The sequence below is a fragment of the Podarcis pityusensis genome, assembly GCF_964106645.2.
Source record: "Podarcis pityusensis genome assembly, chromosome: 7".
Classification (NCBI taxonomy): Eukaryota; Metazoa; Chordata; class Lepidosauria; order Squamata; family Lacertidae; genus Podarcis; species Podarcis pityusensis.
The window spans coordinates 10999680-11020110 of NC_138031.1; the positions used below are offsets into that span (position 1 = coordinate 10999680).

Genomic DNA, 20431 nt, shown 5'->3' on the forward strand with positions numbered 1-20431 from the left:
CTCACAGAGTGTTTGTTGTGGGAGAAGAAGGGAAAGGAGAATGTTAGCTGCTTTGAGACTCCTTAGGGTAGTGATAAAGCGGGATATCAAATCCAAACTCTTCTTCTCCTCTTCTTCTTCTTCTTCTTCTTCTTCTTCTTCTTCTTCTTCTTCTTCTTCTTCTGGTGTTGCCGTTGGGGTGATCATTGAGTTAGGTGATCAGTGAGTTAAGCGTTTTCCTTGCACCCTGCTGAAACATGAGAGAAGATGGAAGATTATGGCTGATCTAGAAACACTTTTCTCAGAGGGTGAGGAAGGAAGCAGGCCAAGACTCTCCCATATGGCAGCATCACTAATAGAGACATCGTCTTAATGGCGTTCCTGGCTCGAGGCAAGTTTAATTATGGCACAGCATGCGTATGGGGACAGCCAACCTTGGCTTAAGCCTGACTTATCTGTTACTCAGGTAGCAAAGGTGTACAGATGCCTGCATCTTGCCCTGCTCTGGTGATGCATGAAAAGAGGGAGCCACGTGGAGAGGGCCAGATCCTGGAAAGGTGAGGAAGAGCTTCTTAAAAAGATGGGAGATGCAGACCTTCCAGGCTGCAGAAATAGGGGTCTCCACCCCCATCGTTCAGCCCGGACACTGAAGTCCAGCTCCAAGGGCCTTCTGGTGGTTCCCTCACTGCGAGAAGTGAGGTTACAGGGAACTAGACAGAGGACCTTCTCGGTAATGGTGCCTGCCCTGTGGAATGCCTTCCCTTTGGATGTGAAGGAAATAAGCAGCTATCTTATCTTTAAAAGACATCTGAAGGCAGCCCTGTTTAGGGAAGTTTTTTATATTTAATGCTGTATTGTTTTTAACACTCGATTGGGAGCCGTCCAGAGTGGCTGGGGAAACTCAGCCAGGTGGGCGGGGTGTTAATAATAAATTATTATTATTATTATTATTATTATTATTATTATTATTATTATGAGATGTGATTGGCAGGTGAAGTGCTTGCCGAATCAGGCAATCTAGTGCAGCATCATGTTCTCACCGTGGCCAACCAGATGCCTGTGGGAAACTCCCGAAGCAGGATTCGAATACTTTCCCCCCTCCTGTGATTTCCAGCAACCGGTATTCAGAAGCGTTGTCGTCTTCAGTTGTGGGGACAGAGCATGGTTGGCAGCTGCCGACAACCCTCTCCGCCATGAGTTTCTGAAGCCATCTAGGTTGGTGGTCATAACTGCTCCTGTGGCAGTGAGTTCCGTAGGTCATACAGCAGAAGGCTTCCACACACAAACGCAGCACAAAATGCAAAGGTGAAAGAGGGCAGAGCAATTAGCTTTGCACAGGGCGGCCTGGTTCTGAACGCACATCTCTCTGCTCTCCACCCCAGAGGTAAGAGTTCAAGGATACATACCAGCGAAGCAGGAGCACCCGAGGAGACTATGATGCAAGGCAGAGGGGCCAACTTGAATAAAATATCAGGAGGGGAGGGTCTAGGTAAGCCCCACCCTACATAATTGATCACATGCCATCTGAATGGCAGTGCCCATCAAATTTGGGGCCCGCCCCCAAATATTTCATTCGAGGGACAAAGGGACCCGGCCCCTAGGAGTTGGCTTCTATGGTGCAGGACTAGTGAGGGTTGTGGCTTGGAAACGGTGTGGTGCAGAGAGAGTTTTGAGCAGTGTTAGAAACTCAGGTATATAATCTAATCGCTTTATTTATTTATTGAATTTATATACCACCCTATACCTGGGGGTCTCAGGGTGGTTCACAGAATAAAATCAAGATATAAAACCAGAAAACACCTAATTAAAATAAAAACAACAACCCAATAGGCCCGCCCCCCAAAAACCCTCCATATTTTAAAAGGGCATAGGATGTAAATCAGCTCAACCAAAGGCCTGGTTAAAAAGGAACGTTTTTGCCTGGCGCCTAAAGGTGTATAATGAAGGTGCCAGGCGAACTTCCCTGGGGAGAGCATGCCACAAATGGGGAGCCACTGCAGAGAAGGCCCTGTTTTTGTGTTGCCACCCTCCGGACCTCTCGAGGAGGAGGCACACAAAGGAGGGCCTCAGAAGATGATCTCAGGGTCCGGGCAGGTTCATATGTTCCTTGAGGCATTGCGGTTTGTTGTTGTTGTTCACTTCATTTCTGTGCTGCTTTCTAGAACAGATCTCAAAGCGGTTTGCATAAAACACCAAGTACAGTGGTACCTCGGGTTAAGTACTTAATTTGTTCCGGAGGTCCGTTCTTAACCTGAAACCGTTCTTAACCTGAAGCATCACTTTAGCTAATGGGGCCTCCTGCTGCTGCCACGCCGCCGGAACACGATTTCTGTTCTCATCCTGCAGCAAAGTTCTTAACCTGAAGCACTATTTCTGGGTTAGCGGAGTCTGTAACCTGAAGCGTATGTAACCCGAGGTACCACTGTATAACAATCCAGTATAAAACAAATCCAAACATCAAGGGAAATATTTCTAAGCGACATTTTGCTTTCCCCAGAAGGCAACCTGGCATCCAGAGATCTCCCCGTGGTTGCAAATGGACCCAAGCCAGACGCAAATTGCACCTGGCTCCTGGCTAATTTCTAACACTGGTCCTGAGCGGGGATGCATCTGCCCACAAGCCATTCCTGTGCACAAGAGGGTGCAATAGTTATTGGTACAGAGTTATTGGCAGCTTCCTGCTCTCCCCATCTGAAATGATGTTCATATTCCACAGTGCTTTTGGAGGCATGCCTCCTTTTCGCTCTTCTGTTTTACACTCGGAGATAACACATCACTTTGGCATCTTGTCATAACAAGCCAGCGGTGGGTTAACCAGGGGTGTGTTGCAACTGGCTGTTTCGCTTGATCTGGCCTCTGAAAGGAGGAAAGTAGGATCTCTGCTGCTTGAGGTTGAAAGGACCAGGCATTCGGATGGGAGAAGGAAAAGGAACCGGACTGTAGAAGCCAAAGCAGAATGAATAAAAATGAGAGCCGGTTTTGAACGGCAAAGGTGACTCATCCATGCAACAGACAATTAAGAGACGTGGTTGTTTCTCCATTTCTCGTCTTCCCAGCCAGCCCTGACGCCTTTGGAAAAAGCAAATGTATCTCTATCTTTTCTGCAGTTCCGTTGCACAAGTGCAGAACGTGACACGAGATTTGCTGCCCTGAAAAAAATCTGTTTCCAGGTTGTTGTTGTTTTTAAAAAGGCAAGTTCCTAGCCGTCAAGGTCTCTGAAGATGAGTTTGGAAGCATATGGAAACTGGTGAAATCTGAGAGATGCTGCTGAGGTGGATTCCCTGTGGGCTTCTGTGCTAACCTGGTGCCTTGCTGTAACCCTGGTGGAACTCTGCCCATGCTTCCATCCTGGTCTTCGCTTTGCCCTGCGCATTGTTGCTGCATTAGCAAAGGCCCTTTCTGCTTGGTTTATTTAGTTTGGTTTTAATTATTGATGCTAATACTTCATGTTGCGCTAATAAATATTCGGCAGTGTGCTGTGGAAGAGTAATGAAGCCTCAGCAATTTGGGATCTCAACCACACACTTTCTGCTATTAAATATTTGCTGCAAGTTGGAGCAATAGCCAGAGTATCCCCCTTCTCTCTGTGTGTGGTTGTTTATGTGTGAGAGAGAAACCATGCATTATCTGCAAGGATAACACAATCTAGGACCCCAGTGTGTGTTTGTGTGTAAACCGTGTGGGTTCCTGAGGCCTTGCTGTTTTCTGCAGGAAATATATTTACATGCTGCCCAACATTTTGCAAATGATAATGATAACAACAACAACAACAACATTTATTTAAACCCCGCCCTCCCCGGCCAGAGCCGGGGTCAGGGCGGCTAACACTAGTAAAATTACAGTAAAATCATAATAGGAAAAAAAATCACCAATTTAAAATACAGGTTAAAATGCAATTTAAAATGCAGCCTCATTTTAAAAGTAGCCCATAGGTCAAAACCATAAGGGGAGGGAAACATAAGGGTCAGACTGAGTCCAAACCAAAGGCCTGGTGGAACAGCTCTGTCTTGCAGGCCCTGAGGAAATATGTCAAGTCCCGCAGGGCCCTAGTCTCTTGTGACAGAGCGTTCCACCAAGTCGGGGCCAGTGCTGAAAAGGCCCTGGCCCTAGTTGAGACCAATCTAACCGCCTTGCGACTTGGGACCTCGAAAATGTTGTCATTTGTGGACCTTAAGGTCCTCCGCGGGGCATACCAGGAGAGGCGGTCCCATAGGTACGTGGGTCCTAGGGGGAAACCTTGCAATACTCCTGTTCTCATATCAAAGGCTGCCCTACCTTATTATCTTTGAGTAATTTGGGCGAGGGCTGTAGGTCAGTGGTGGAGCTTTGGAGGCAGAAATTCCTAGGTTCAATACTTGGTACCTTCAAGAAGGACTAGGAATGTCTGCTTTGTGAAATTTTAGAGAGCTGCTGCCTGTCTGTGTAGACAATATGAAGCTAAATTGTAGCACCCTGCTTGTGGTTAACGCTTAGCTGGAATGAAATATTCAACACAGCAATAGAGAAATTAAAATAATAATTTATTTGTCAGACAAATAAATGAGAGGCACAGTGGTATATGGTTACCAAGCTCTGGCCTGGTCTCCTGCCATTATGGCCAGCACTTATATTCCCTCAGCCCAGCCCCCTTGCTCCTCCTTTGGCTGCCTCTGTCCAATCAGCCTGGTTGAATTTCCTATTGGCTGATTGCTATAACCAATCCTAAAAGATACACCCATTTCCTATTGCCTTTTATGGGATACAAAAAGCTATATATTCTTCTATCTATAAATGACAAATAAGTAGTCATATATCTTACATTTGTCTCAACAAGGAACCTTAATTACCAGCTCACCTCTTGCCCTCCTTGCCCTATTGCCCTCCAAAACAGATGGTTAATAGTTTTAAATTTTTTTTTCTTAAACAGATGTCAGAGATCTTGGGTTCACATTCTCATACATCATCAATGAAAGATCTCCTTTTTGAAGGTCTTTAAACAAAGGCCTGACAACCATATATCAGGAGTGCTCGATGGCGTCTCCTGTCTGGCAGGGGGCTGGGCTCATTTGCCCCTCTGGTCTCCTACAGCAATATGACTCTATGAAATAAGAATTTAACATTTCTTTCTTTCTAGATCCTTTGCATAATTACATTTAAGCCAGTATATTTCATACATTATCATAGATAGCTTTTTAGAAGAATAAATCTTCTCAAAGTAACAGGAAGGAATCAGTTTACAGCCTCAAAATAAAATAAGAAAGAAACCTCTTCTTCTGTTTACACTCCCCTTTCTCCAGCCAGATGTTTTCTTTTCCATCTGCTCTTGGCCTTTAACCTTAGAAAGATATGGCTCAAGTTTAATGGGAGGCACAGGGTTTTATTTTACTATTTACCAACTCTTAATTATGTAGGGTGGTGTAACCTTGCCCTCAGCCTGTAATTCCCTTTTTACGACTTTGAGAATTGTTTTCTGCTATAAATCAGGGGGCCCCCTTGTCCAGGAGGATAAACATCTTGCCAAAGTACTTAGGCAGCTGGTCTTCTGCCTGGCATAAAACATTTGAAAATCTTTAAGCTCATTTTAAAATACAGACCCTAATCAAACTATAAGCCTTGATAAAAATGCAGGCTATGATTAGATGCCTCATTCCCCCCTTTCAAGCTCAAGGACCTTCATCCCAAGTGTCCTTGATAGCTTGACCTTCATCATATTCCTGAGGTAAAGCTCTATATAGGGCCATGATATGAGGTAGAGTTTCATTCGAAATCATCTTGCTAATTGTACTTCTAAAACATGAAATGATACATGGCACCATACATAAAACCATTATTACTACCGTCAAGAAAAACAAGCAAGACAATAGTATCCCTTTGAGTCCCGCAACATTAGGTAACCAGTTGGTGAGCCATCCCATATCCCATCCTTCCCATGTTTGTACTGGGACGTGTGCTATACTCTCCATCTTTGTGGCCAACACACGGATTGCCTCACCATTATCAGAAATGTTAAAGCAACAGGCATTCCCTGTCAAGTTCAAGACTCCACATAGGCCTCCCTGCCTGGCAAGTACATAATCCATTCCCATTTTCAGCTGCAAAATGGCGGCTCTACTTTCATCCAGCTGTTGTGCAATAAGTCTCAAACTCTGGGCCGTTGCATTGGTTACAAGTTCCACTACTGCTTGCAATCGAATTATTCTGTTTAGATTATAAATAGGATCCCGTGCCCCTTGTATGAGCTCACCAGGATTCCAGGAGGCAGGCTCATAATAGGCTATAATGCGCTCTGGTGGCCAATCATCAGTATCGCTCCAACTTTGGGTACTTCCTCCTGCTATACGAGAAATATCAGCGTTTCTTCGTGTACGCTTGGCCGAATTAGTGGGCATAATCCACATTGGTGGTAATACCCATCCCAGGAAACAAGTCCCACTCCATTTGGAAGGGAGCTTCTTGTATGCCCATTCTCCACATATCCACCACAACCATCGGGTCTGAGGTTTTTGGTACGTGGAGTGCAGAAGGCGAAATATCAAAAGGGGTACAGAGTTCACAGTGCAGTATGTTAGATTGCCTTTTTCTGTCACAGTTATGTTCCATACCACTTTCCATGCATGAATAAAAGGAGGTGCACAGGGCAAGGTATTCCGAGTTCGATAGGTAGTACCGTTTACCCAGGTTTGACTATTCTTAATATAATCCCAAGTATAGTGACAATGAGAAGAGCCTATCATGGTAGAATCAGCTGCATCTGATAATTTATGTACACAGAATTCCCCTTGCACAGGTATAACTCGTATTGGTTTAGTTGAGTTCCATCCGGGGAAATTCTGTACTTCTGTTTGGTGTGGCATTTCGCTTACCATACCAATGGCATTTAATGGTATCGGTAATAAGGGCATACCTCCCTCTGAATCATCTGGCCCAAGAAAGCAAACAAGGCAATTGGTCCTATTTGCAACATTGGCTACCATCTCAGCTAAGCCTACCCACATATTGTGGTCATGGCGGAATCCATATTTAGTAAATTTGGTCAGATTCAAGGACCCTTCCCCTTCCCAAGGGATCAGGATTAATAATAAAATCATGTTGATGTGTAGTATATGCATTCCTTCCACAAAAGATTACCTTATTGTGATAGCATAAAAATATTAGCCCCAATATAATTCCCCCAGTGACAGAAATGGGGAACCACCAAGACCAAAACATATATCCCAAGGATCCCCAATGAGTAATATCCTTGATAATTGTTCCACAAGGGGGGGCAGTCAATTAATTGTATTAGAGAATCTTCCCGTTCACAATCGCTGGTTTAGACGCTCCTCAAGCTTCAGGCGTGCGCAGGTCAGCCAGCTTCCAGGTTGTGGCTGCAGCAGGCCGGTCCTCTAATGTTGCCCGTGACCTAGCCCGTTCCCCGTAGGGCTAGATACAGGGGTTTTTGGAGAGAGTCAGTTTTAAAGGATTAGAGGGGTCACCTTTGCACGTCCAACTGCCTTCGGACTTCTTCAAACGGGAGTGATGAATCCAGGGGGTCACCTCAGCTACCTTCACCGCTGTTGGAGTAGAGAGCAAGACGGTGTAAGGTCCACGCCACTTAGGTGCAAGTGGATCTCGTTTCCACTCTTTCACCCATACGCTATCGCCAGCCTGGAACTGATGAATCGGCTCGGCAATGCTGCACGGCGTGCGCTCGAGGGCCCACAATTGTGCCTGCTAGGTGATGAGGTACATAAATCCTATTGTCCGGCAGGATCATCCAACCGTCCTTCACAACCGCTCCTTCCTGTTCAGCCCACTTCCTCTCTTCTGGGGTATAGTGAGGTTTAACTTCTCCTGGAACTACCTCTGGTATGAGGGCTGCTATAAATCCTCCCACAGGCTTTTGGGCTGCCTCTCGGGCTGCTTTGTCAGCAGCATGATTTCCTCTGGTTATTGGATCCCTTCCTCGTCCATGACCTTTGCAGTGCATTACAGCAATCTGTTCTGGAGCCCATACTGCTTCCAACAGGATTTCTACTTCAGGTCCATATTTCAAGGCCTTCCCGTGGGCTCCGATTAGACCTCTTTCTTTCCATAGAGCACCATGTGCATGCAGGGTTAAGAAGGCATATTTAGAATCAGTATAGATGTTTGCCTTACATCCGGCTGCCAATTGCAGAGCTCTAGTTAAACCTATAAGTTCAGCTTTTTGTGCTGAGGTGCCAGCAGGCAAAGCTTCAGCTTCCACAACTTCCTCATTGGTGACCACAGCATATCCTGCTCGTCTGGCACCTTCATGCAGGTAACTGCTACCATCAGTATAATATACAACATCTGGATTTTTCAATGGTTCATCTTTCAGATCGGGTCTACTGGAATAAACTTCATCCATTATTTGGAGACAATCATGTGATTCTTCATCATCTACCTCTGGTAGGGGCAGCAAAGTTGCTGGATTGAGCATATTCACTACTCGTAGATGAATCCTGGGATTTTCACACAATAGGCCTTGGTATCTAGCCATCCTTGGGTTCGTTAGCCAATAACTACCCTTATATTCCATGAGTGTCAGAACAGCATGAGGTACATTCACATACATCGTCTGGCCGAAGGTAAATTTATCAGCTTCTTTGACAAGGCTTGCAGTGGCCGCTACTGCCCTTAGGCATGGAGGCCATCCTTTTGCTACTGAGTCCAATTGTTTTGACAAATAAGCTACTGGACGATTCCAACTTCCTAATCTCTGGGTCAGGACTGCCGCTGCAATCCCATTCTGTTCATGTACATACAGCTGAAAGGGTTTTTCCGAATTAGGCAGTCCAAGGGCTGGGGCCTCCATAAGTCGTTGTTTGATAACTAAAAAGGCTTCTTGCTGCTCAGGTCCCCATACGAATGGGTCCTTTTCTGCACCTCGAGTGCTTTCATGTAAGGGCTTGGCCAGACTGCTGAAATCAGGTATCCATAGTCTACAAAACCCTGCTGTTCCCAGGAATCCTCTGAGTTGTTTCCTTGTGGTAGGTTCCTTGATAAGGCAAATAGCTTCTTTCCTCTCTGGCCTCAATGCTCGTTGTTGGTGTGGGATGTCAAAGCCCAAATATTTGACCTTTTCTAAACATAACTGTGCCTTTTTCTGGGAAACTCGGTAGCCAGCTTCCCAGAGCAAGTGGAGCAGTTCCTCTGTCCCTTCTTTACAGGTATCAAAATCCTTTGCTGCTAATATAAGGTCATCTACATATTGCAGAACCACCTTTTCTCCAGGTATTGAGGGGTAACTTGTTAGATCCTTCGCCAAGGCAGTGCCAAATAAAGTTGGGGAATTTTTGAATCCCTGGGGCAATCTCGTCCAGGTTAGCTGGCCTTTTGTTCCTGTTAAAGGGTCTTCCCACTGGAAGGCAAATATAGGTTGGCTCTGTGGTGCCAGCCGGCAACAGAAGAATGCATCTTTCAAGTCCAATACAGTAAAAAATGTTGCTTCTGGTGGGATCAAACTCAGCAGGGTATATGGGTTTGGTACATTTGGGTGCAAGGTCTCGATAGCCTGGTTTACGAGCCTCAAGTCCTGTACTGGCCTGTATTCATCTGTCCCAGGTTTCCGAACAGGCAATAGAGGTGTGTTCCATTCTGATTGGCAGGGCTTAAGCAGACCATATTTTAATAGGCGGTCCAAATGTTTCTGGATGCCCTCTGCTGCTCGCCGGGGTAAAGGATATTGCTTTACAGATACAGGGGTAGCCATAGGTTTTAAGGTTACTACAATTGGAGCTATATTCTTAGCCATTCCTGGTGGGCTATTTTTGGCCCATACTCCTGGTGGCACCTGTAGGGTTCGGAGGAGCTTGTTTAACTCTGTATCCAATGTGGGTTGGACTTGCAGGGCTGACATTAGGCGCCATGATTGTTCCTTAGGTACTGAGAGGGAAATTATTCCTGCTGCCTTTGATGGCAGTTTCATTTCTGGACCTCGAGGAGTGAAGGTGATTTGGGCCTGCAATTTGGACAGCATATCTCTACCCAAGAGAGGTATTGGACACTCAGGTATATACAAAAACTGATGGGTTAAACGATGTCCCCCAATCTGGCATTCCAAAGGTTGGAGGAAAGACCTCTTAGCTGACTGACCAGTGGCACTTTTAATGACTACACTTTTGGATGCCTTTTTCTGCAATAGTTCTGGGAGTACTGAGTATTCAGCCCCAGTATCAATCATAAAGTCTATTAAATGGCTCCCTAATTGAATCGTGACCGTGGGCTCCTGGAAGCCTAACTTTATGGAGTCCGGTCGTTCCTAGTCTTGGGTAAAATTCTCCTCTGCCAGTCCAATGAAATTGTCCCTACTCCGTCCTTGTCCAGGTCTCTGATATCTTCCATCTCGGATCATTCCCCGTCCCCGTCCCTGGTTTCTTGGGCCGGAGCCTGGGCCTGGGCCTGGGCCTGGGCCTGGGCGTACTTCTTCCAACCTCAGGGGTTCAGGACACTCCCGCTTCCAATGACCCTCCTTCTTGCAATTCGCACATTGATTCCTTCCCAGTGGTGGATTCCTTCCCCGCCCTCTCCCTCCATTTAAGGGGCGGTAGTCTTGCTTCACTGCTGTGGCTAACATCACCATCTTTTCCTTCTGCCACTTCTTCTTCTCTTGCTTCTCAGCCTCATCCCTATTCCGATAAACTCGGCGTGCAATGGCCATAATTTGGCTCATCAGCATCCCTTCCCATCCTTCTGATTTCTGAATTTTCTTACGAATGTCAGAAGCGCACTGGGCCACAAATGTAGCAGTAATCATTCTGCTGTTTTCAGGGGCTTCAGGGTCAAAAGGAGTCCATATACGATAGGCTTCCTGCAGCCTCTCTAAAAAGTCTCCTGGACTCTCATTTGGTTTCTGTTCTACTTCTGAGACTTTAGACATATTAGTGGGCTTCTGGCATGCCCTGCGGATACCTTGCACAAGCGTTTGGCGGTAGGTGGTAAGCCTGGCCAGATGAATTGCATTGTTTGGATCCCAATTAGGATCTTCCAAGGGAAAGTTGTCCCGGAGATGACGGTCAACATTTAAAATATTTCCCACTCTGGCCTGCTCACGCAAATATATCTGTGCCTTTTCAATTATGTCTCTCCTTTCCTCAGTGGTGAACAGAGTATTCAGGAGCTGGCGGCAATCTGTCCAAGTAGGACTATGAGTATTTATTATTGAAGTCACCAAGTCCATCATAGCCTGAGGTTTTTCTGCAAAAGATGGGGTGTGTGTTTTCCAATTCATCAGATCCGTAGTTGTGAATGGAATGTACTGGAGGGTCGAAGTTCGAGGTGGCCGTGGTCCGAGTTGCCCGTTAACCAGCACAGGCTCCTCAAGTGCATCAAATACTCTTCTGAGAGGGGCTACTACGTGATCTTTCTCTTCGCTTTGCTCTAGGGGCCTCAAATCATAGGGGATGGTATTTGTCCCAAGGCGTTCTTTTAGCAGCCTTATACGCCTGGCTGTATTGCTTGCTGACCGATTAAGGTCTCCCTGTAACTTCTGTAATAATTCTCTAGGACTTGGATGTACAGGGGTTTGGGGTAGGCAATCAGTTGTTCCACTAAAAGAGACTGTAGATGGAGTTCTACTAGGACTCACAGGTGGAATAACCACTTCTGCTTGGGCTTTATTATAGGCCTCCAATGCCTCCTGAAGATATTTATCATAATCTATCAAGGAATCGAGTTCTGTGACTCCAGCCCCATTATTCATTCCACTTTCTTGCCTTGGGGTTACAACTGGTGGAGTGTTTGGATTAGGCTCCCTTCGATGTGGAGCGTAGGGTGGAGGTGGAAGCACCTCTTCCTCTGGTCCCTCAAAAATGGGTTTGAGTTTATTTGGCAAGATTCCTTTCCTAGCTTCGGCTTTTACAGCCAACAATTTGCATCGTTTGACTTTGCATTCCCTTATCAATGGAGGATTTTTATTTAATGTGCTCAGCCAAGAATCTATATATGAAAATTGTTCTGGGCACCCTCCAGTTTCTTTGGCGATGTTAGACCAAAGTTTGCTTACTAAATTTATATCAAAGGTTCCCTGAGATGGCCATTCAGTATTTTGTTTCGGCCACTCTAATTCACATAACGTTCTCAAGCGTTCTGGCGTCATTTTGACTCCATATGCCCCTGAGAAGGCTTTCTTAAAATTATTTAACATACATTCAAGAGGTGTATTTTCCCCCTTTGAACCCCCAACTCCCATTGTATGGCCCTGTGAAGTATCCACTCAGTCACTCACACACACGCTTCGTGAGATTCCTTGCCCGGGTGAAGTCGCCTTACCGGGAACCGAAGTACTACCCACTCCACACTCAGGTCAGCTACAAATTGTACTTTCTCACACATACAATGCGCTGGATACTTCACCATACTCTACCTCCCAACCTTTCCTTTCCCTACACCAGATCACCATCTGATGTACCCAACCACCTAGCGTACTCAGTTCCCCTTTACTGAGACGCAGAAGTTTGATCAAGACTTCTCTTCCTCCCAATTAATTGGAGGGCCAAAAACCCCTTAGTGCACTTACCCTTAGTTGGTTGCCTGTTTATTTCTCTGGTTCCCCCCGGTCCGTCGCCGTCGGTGGGCAGGGTATCAGACAGACGAGACTTCTGCGTTCCCCTGGAAAAAAAACTTCCCAGTGCGCGCTGGGTAAGCAGTGAGTGGTCCTCTCTCTTGTACCCTGCCCAGTAAGGCGAAGGGGCTGCGTTCCAGCAGACCACTTATCCGAGTCGCAGGCACCATAAAATGTAGCACCCTGCTTGTGGTTAACGCTTAGCTGGAATGAAATATTCAACGCAGCAATAGAGAAATTAAAATAATAATTTATTTGTCAGACAAATAAATGAGAGGCACAGTGGTATATGGTTACCAAGCTCTGGCCTGGTCTCCTGCCATTATGGCCAGCACTTATATTCCCTCAGCCCAGCTCCCTTGCTCCTCCTTTGGCTGCCTCTGTCCAATCAGCCTGGTTGAATTTCCTATTGGCTGATTGCTATAACCAATCCTAAAAGATACACCCATTTCCTATTGCCTTTTATGGGATACAAAAAGCTATATATTCTTCTATCTATAAATGACAAATAAGTAGTCATATATCTTACATTTGTCTCAACAAGGAACCTTAATTACCAGCTCACCTCTTGCCCTCCTTGCCCTATTGCCCTCCAAAACAGATGGTTAATAGTTTTAAATTTTTTATCTTAAACAGATGTCAGAGATCTTGGGTTCGCATTCTCATACATCATCAATGAAAGATCTCCTTTTTGAAGGTCTTTAAACAAAGGCCTGACAACCATATATCAGGAGTGCTCGATGGCGTCTCCTGTCTGGCAGGGGGCTGGGCTCATTTGCCCCTCTGGTCTCCTACAGCAATATGACTCTATGAAATAAGAATTTAACATTTCTTTCTTTCTAGATCCTTTGCATAATTACATTTAAGCCAGTATATTTCATACATTATCATAGATAGCTTTTTAGAAGAATAAATCTTCTCAAAGTAACAGGAAGGAATCAGTTTACAGCCTCAAAATAAAATAAGAAAGAAACCTCTTCTTCTGTTTACACTCCCCTTTCTCCAGCCAGATGTTTTCTTTTCCATCTGCTCTTGGCCTTTAACCTTAGAAAGATATGGCTCAAGTTTAATGGGAGGCACAGGGTTTTATTTTACTATTTACCAACTCTTAATTATGTAGGGTGGTGTAACCTTGCCCTCAGCCTGTAATTCCCTTTTTACGACTTTGAGAATTGTTTTCTGCTATAAATCAGGGGGCCCCCTTGTCCAGGAGGATAAACATCTTGCCAAAGTACTTAGGCAGCTGGTCTTCTGCCTGGCATAAAACATTTGAAAATCTTTAAGCTCATTTTAAAATACAGACCCTAATCAAACTATAAGCCTTGATAAAAATGCAGGCTATGATTAGATGCCTCAAAATGGGCCCATGACCTGACTCTGGGCTCATGCACATTTCTGCTTCTCCTGGGCCTGGAATGCCTGGATCCAAGTGATTTTCTGCTTGTCCCATGTTTCTAGGCGTGGGTCTGAGCAGGTCTGCCTTTGTTCTGCCGTTTGCCACCGGAAAGCCCCCTCTTTAGCACTCCATTGGAACAAACAGCAATCCGTGGAAAAGTCAATTGCTGTTTGTCCTGATTCAGTGCTAAACCATGGGTTTTCCTGGGGAAATCAGCAGGGTAAATGGAGTTGTGGCTAAGTCCAGAGTGCATGGCAGGTTTTTTGTTTTCTGCTACTGTGTCTCTTGTATGCCGCATTAATTTACCCTGCAACTGCCTGTCTTCTGGTCGATTTAAAAGCCAGGAGGGACATTGTTTCCTCTTGCTTAAAGATATGTTTGAAAAAAATAAAGTGTTTACTAGTGCACTATAAAGTGTTTACTAGTGCACTATTGCAGTTTGGAGGGACACGGGTGGCGCTGTGGGTTAAACCACAGAGCCTAGGACTTGCCGATCAGAAGGTCAGCGGTTCGAATCCCCACGACAGGGTGAGCTCTCGTTGCTTGGTCCCTGCTCCTGCCCACCTAGCAGTTCGAAAGCACGTCAAGTGCAAGTAGATAAATAGGTACCACTCCAGCGGGAAGGTAAACGGTGTTTCTGTGCGCTGCTCTGGTTCGCCAGAAGCGGCTTAGTCATGCTGGCCACATGACCCGGAAGCTGGATGCCGGCTCCCTTGGCCAGTAAAGCGAGATGAGCGCCGCAACCCCAGAGTCGGCCACGACTGGACCTAATGGTCAGGGGTCCCTTTACCTTTATTGCAGTTTGGAACGAGCTTCAGCGTCTGCAGTGTGCGGCATGTCAAGCTGCGCATTGCACATTGCCTTAATTTTAACTTAAAATGCACATGCCCATATCTTCCTTGGAGTCTTTTTTAAAAAATCATTTTTATTGATTTTCCAATAAAAAAAATCCAATTAATATATCCAATCATAATACTCCAATTAAAATAAAAAAAGACCAAATTATAATTATTAATTTTTCGGAGCTCCCCACGGTCTGGATCTCTGACGCATATCTGCCCATCTCAGTCCTGCCTCTCCTTGTTGTTTCTGTATTTTCCACATCTCGATTTTGACGCTTTTCTCTGTCCCCGAGTCCAGGATTCTCAGGCATGTCAAACATCATATATTTTCATCCGTCGAATACAGATTTATTGGTATATATTCCCTTCCTTGGAGTCTGACCTTCTGGACCCTGGGGAAGGAGCTGCGCTCTGAAGAATGACTCAGCCAGGGTTAACTCTCCAACCCTGGCTCAGTTGAAAATAAGCCGGCAGAACTTGCTGTGGCATTTGCCCTCCTAGGTGTGTGACATCATACTGGGTTCATAAGGAAAGGGTTAACTAATTGTAAAATGACTAACCAATGGGAACCCAAGGGGAGGAGTTAGAGTTAGGGTGGTTGAGAAGACAGTCTGGAGTTAGAGAAGAGACAGAGAGGATAAGTCTGTGGGTTGGGCTAGTCTGATGTGAGAGAGTGGGAGAATTTGTTAAGAGGAGTCAGTCAAACAGTTGATATAATCAGTCAGAAGGTATTAGGAAGGTATAGGCCAGTAAAGAAACTAAAGAAACTGACAAGAATATTATCTGAGCAACCATAAACTTGTTAATGGTTATAAAATAAACTTGTTTATTTGGTTCACTCTTAACAACTGTCTGGACTCAGTGTTTTACCCGAGAGTAACGGGTTGGTGGCAGCGGGGAAGTGAGCACAGTGGTGGCACTGGGATCAATAGACCGTTAAATGTCCAGGGACCCTATGTGATCGCCACAAAGGCTTTCATAGCTCCCTCTCTGTTTCTTTTCTTCCAGGCTAAACATACTCAGCTCCCTCAATCGTTCCTCGTAAGGCTTGGTTTCCAGACCCTTGATCACCTTGGTCCTGAATCATTAATGGAAGACATGTACACACCCCTCAAGCAAATCATGATGAATGCTCATTGTCATATATAACAAATCAGAATAGATGCTTAGTAAAGACCAGACCTCTGTGTGAGCAAGCAAATCAGGACAAATGCTCAAGAAAAGGTCATCTGGAGGGAGCGATGTCGAAAGGACGCGATTTCCATTCTGACCTCCATTAATCACAACCAGCATTGTTTCTTGGTTTCCACCTTATGCTAAGTCCACTAATAAGTTATAAGTTACATAATTTACATAACTTGCGTTCATTTCAATGTAAAACAAATGTCAAAACAGTGCAAAACAGCCTGTCATTAAGTGAGCACAGTGGTGGCATAGGGATCAATAGACCGTTAAATGCCTGGGGACCCTGTGTGATCGCCACACTTGCCTATCCTGGCTTAGCCAGGGTACAACTGTTTGAGCTGAGGCTGGTGTAAGTCCCCCAAAAGGGACATTCCAAGGGTGGGACTGTGTTTTTTTTTTTTTTTGTAAGCTGCCCTGACCCTTTTTTAAAAATGGAAAAGCTGGGCTGTCAGAGCCACTGAGAGCCAGTGTGGTGTAGTGGTTAAGAGCGGTAGTCTCATAATCTGGGGAACCGGGTTCGCGTCTCCGCTCCTCCACATGCAGCTGCTGGGTGACCTTGGGCTAGTCACACTTCTTTTAAGTCTCTCAGCCCCACTCACCTCACAGAGTGTTTGTTGTGGGGGAGGAAGGGAAAGGAAAATGTTAGCCGCTTTGAGACTCCTGAAGGGGAGTGAAAGGCAGGATATCAAATCCAAACTCTTCTTCTTCTTCTTCTAAATTGATAAATTAATAACTAGAAATATAGGCATGCGGCGGTAGGGCATCAAATTATGTCCTAGCAACTCCCAATGACATTATTAGAGAAAGTTGGATTAGGAAAATTCACGGGCAATAAGTCTCATTGTGGTGTTGCTTTGATATTGATGAAATGAAGTATTCAGTGCTGAGTAAAGGAAGGTGATGCCTATTTTCACCACTGCGATTCCTTTCTTGCAGACAGCTGACTTCACCCCCTTTGGAACAGAGGGCTGGGTTTATGGGGACCTTTAGACGTGACCCCAGAAAGGCAATTCGTACATTTTTATTATTATCGCCATTGTACTTTGATACTGCACATTTTTAACAAAGCCACAGGCATTGCTTGCCTCAAAATTGCTTCTGGCGTGGAAGAAAATTAAAAGGGAGAACCTCAACTATTAATAACTTTGAAAAGAAAATGGGCGAAGAACCATTAAATATGTGTCACCTCCAATTTCATTTTGGAGCTATCTGTGCAAGACTGATCAGCTCATGCCTGGAAGAAAGATAAGACGCCCAAGAACTTTGGAATAAGACTGCACAGCACTGACTTCAGGGATCAGCTGCACTTAAAAGAAGAAGAAGAAGAGTTTTGCCTATAAAGCAACATATTAAATTTAATTCAGCCTCTTCTGTTCCCCAAACCATTGATGGCTACAAGCCTATTCCTACTTATACAGTGGTGCCTCGCAAGACGAAATTAATCCGTTCCGCGAGTCTCTTCATCTTGCGGTTTTCTCGTCTTGCGAAGCACGGCTATTAGCGGCTTAGCGGCTTTAAGAAAAAGGAAACAAACTCGCAAGAACTCGCAAGACGTTTCGTCTTGCGAAGCAAGCCCATAGGGAAATTCGTCTTGCGGAACGACTCAAAAAACGGAAAACTCTTTCGTCTTGCGCATTTTTCGTCTTGCGAGGCATTCGTCTTGCGAGGTACCACTGTACCTGGAGCTAAGCTTCATTTAAGTCAGTGGGACTTAACTTTTGAGTGTAAATGAATATTATAAGATTGCACAGTTAGACTCCTGTGCATGCATGCTCAAAAGTAAGCTCTGTTTTGCCCCAAGGACTTATTCCCAGGTAAGGCTGCAATCCTTATATCATGATCCTCTTCAGTTCAGAAGCTTTAGCAAAGTCACTTAACTAATGCAGCTGCAGCCCAGAGAGAAAAATCTTGATAACACTTAACTGAGGAGACTGAACCAAGCAGTGTATACTTTGAAGAGAAATAAGCAGGGAGATTTGGCCTTTTCTTTGTGGGCCTTGTACATCACACAGAGACATTCAACCAAATATACAGAAGAAAACTCCCTCAGAACTGAACAGCCAATCAGAGATGTGCTACCTCAGTGGAGCTCATGCTGCTCTGCCTGGTTGCTAAGCAACATTTCCACACACACACACACACACACACACACACACACACACCTTGGCTAGACTTTAAAACCATTAACCCTTACATTACAAAGGGAATGGCCCATTGAAAAGCACTCTTTGAGTGTGGGCTCCAAACAGCTGTGAATTAGTAATATAGGAATCTGCTGTGTAACTTCAGTCCATTTTTGTCTGCACTGACGAGAAGCATCATTCCCGGCCCTACCAGGAGATGCTGAGGACCGAATCTGGGGACCTTTTTTGCATGCCGAGCAGGTGCTTTCTTGAACCTACAGCCCTTTCCCCTAGCTGCAATCCACCTTGCTGTTTTATCACCTAGCCTGCCTTTAGCCACTTCACAAAAATATCACAGGGGATTTTGTTAAAAGCTTTGCTGAAATCAAAATAAATTCCACCCGCAGCATTCTTACAATCCACAAAGTGAGTAACCTGATCAAAGAAAGAGATAAGACTAGTCTGTCAGGATTTATTCTTGCCAAATCTGTGCTGACTTCTACTTTATCGCAGTTTTGCTATCAATATGTTTGCAGACTGACTGCTTTAGAATCTATCTGAGTGCCTTTCTCGGTCTGGAAGTCAGACTGATTGGGCTGGCGTGTTTTAAATCTCTCTCCTCCCCTTCCCCTTTTGACTTATTCTTTACTATTGGGGTAGGAGTTGGCAACCCTGTCTTTGTCCCCTCCCCATAGGGACACAGATGTATGACATCGGCAAGGAGTCGCCTTAATAAAACCTAGGACAATATCTCAGTCAGTAGAGCATGAGACTCTTAAATAATAATAATAATAATAATTGTTGTTATTGTTTAGTCATTTAGTCGTGTCCGACTCTTCGTGACCTCATGGACCAGAGCACGCCAGGCACTCCTGTCTTCCACTGCCTCCCGCAGTTTGGTCAAACTCGTGCTGGTAGCTTCGAGAACACTGTCCTACCATCTCGTCCTCTGTCGTCCCCTTCTCCTTGTGCCCTCCATCTTTCCCTACATCAGGGTCTTTTCTGGGGAGTCTTCTCTTCTCATGAGGTGGCCAGAGTATTGGAGCCTCAGATTCAGGATCTGTCCTTCCACTGAGCACTCAGGGCTGATTTCCTTCAGAATGGATAGGTTTGATCTTCTTGCAGTCCATGGGACTCTCCAGACTCTCCTCCAGCACCATAATTCAAAAGCATCAGTTCTTCATCGATCAGCCTTCTTTATGGTCCAGCTCTCACTTTCATACATCACTACTGGGAAAACCATGGCTTTAACTATACAGACTTTTGTTGGTAAGGTGATGTCTCTGCTTTTTAAGATGCTGTCTAGGTTTCTCATTGCTTTTCTCCCAAAATAATAAAAATAAAATTTATTTATTTATTTTGCTACCCACTCTTCCACCTAGTGGGATACATGGCAATTTTAAAACAACCCCTTAAACAGATCGCAAGCATGCATTTCCCACACTCGCCAACCAGTAAAGCAGGAACTCACAACAGAATGATAGTTTTTTTTCAAGTGGTGCTGAAAGCTTGTAAAAAAGTAGGATTTTGCTCAGAGGGGAGGGAGTTCCACAGGTGGGGAGCTACCACCGAGAAGGCTCCCCTGCAGTTCCCTGCACCACCACTAGGAGGGCCTTTCCATATAGCACACGGGCAAATCTGTAATGTTTGAGCCATTCCTTCAAGCAATCTTCTGATAGAGGCATCTGGAATAAATGCAGCGCTGCATTCTTCCAGAACTCCGGCATGTAATAGAACACCTTTGCTTATTAAATCCCCAGTTCCCTGTTTCACTGTCATATTGCATTATGAACTGCTGCAGTTTTTGCTGAATAATGATATTTGCTATTTTTTGTGTGGTGCTGTTTCCCCCTGCTTAGTGTTGCTGTTTTCAAGGTTATCCTTTCTCAAACGGTACAGCGTGGGGACATTTTGCACCCCCCAGGGGAAACTCTGTGAGTGGCTAGATCTAGCAACCAGTGTTGGCTTAAGGTCGACAAGTCCAAAGCCTTCTGGTTTTCAGGCTCTGTGTTGCAATGAGAGTGACAGGGGATGGGCGATCTTTTGATTGATCACTCTGATCCACTCAAAGCCTTCAGGTGTGTTCCGATGCACACAGGCACATTTCCACACAACAGGATGCTGATGGAGCTTGCATATGAATCAACATACCATTAAAATTTGCTATTTTTACCATCAAAACAGAGACATCACCTTGCCAACAAAGGTCCGTATAGTAAAAGCTATGGTTTTTCCAGTAGTAATGTATGGAAGTGAAAGCTGGACCATAAAGAAGGCTGATCGCCGAAGAATTGATGCTGTTGAATTATGGTGCTGGAGGAGACTCTTGAGAGTCTCATGGACTGCAAGAAGATCAAACCTA

The 20431-nt window shown here is 45.1% G+C and overlaps 1 protein-coding gene across 1 annotated transcript in view; it reads left to right on the forward strand.

The window, feature by feature from the left end:
• The window catches only part of KCNQ3 (potassium voltage-gated channel subfamily Q member 3), a 175632-nt gene that overhangs the window by 16586 nt on the left and 138615 nt on the right, over positions 1–20431 (forward strand). The window lies entirely within an intron of this gene.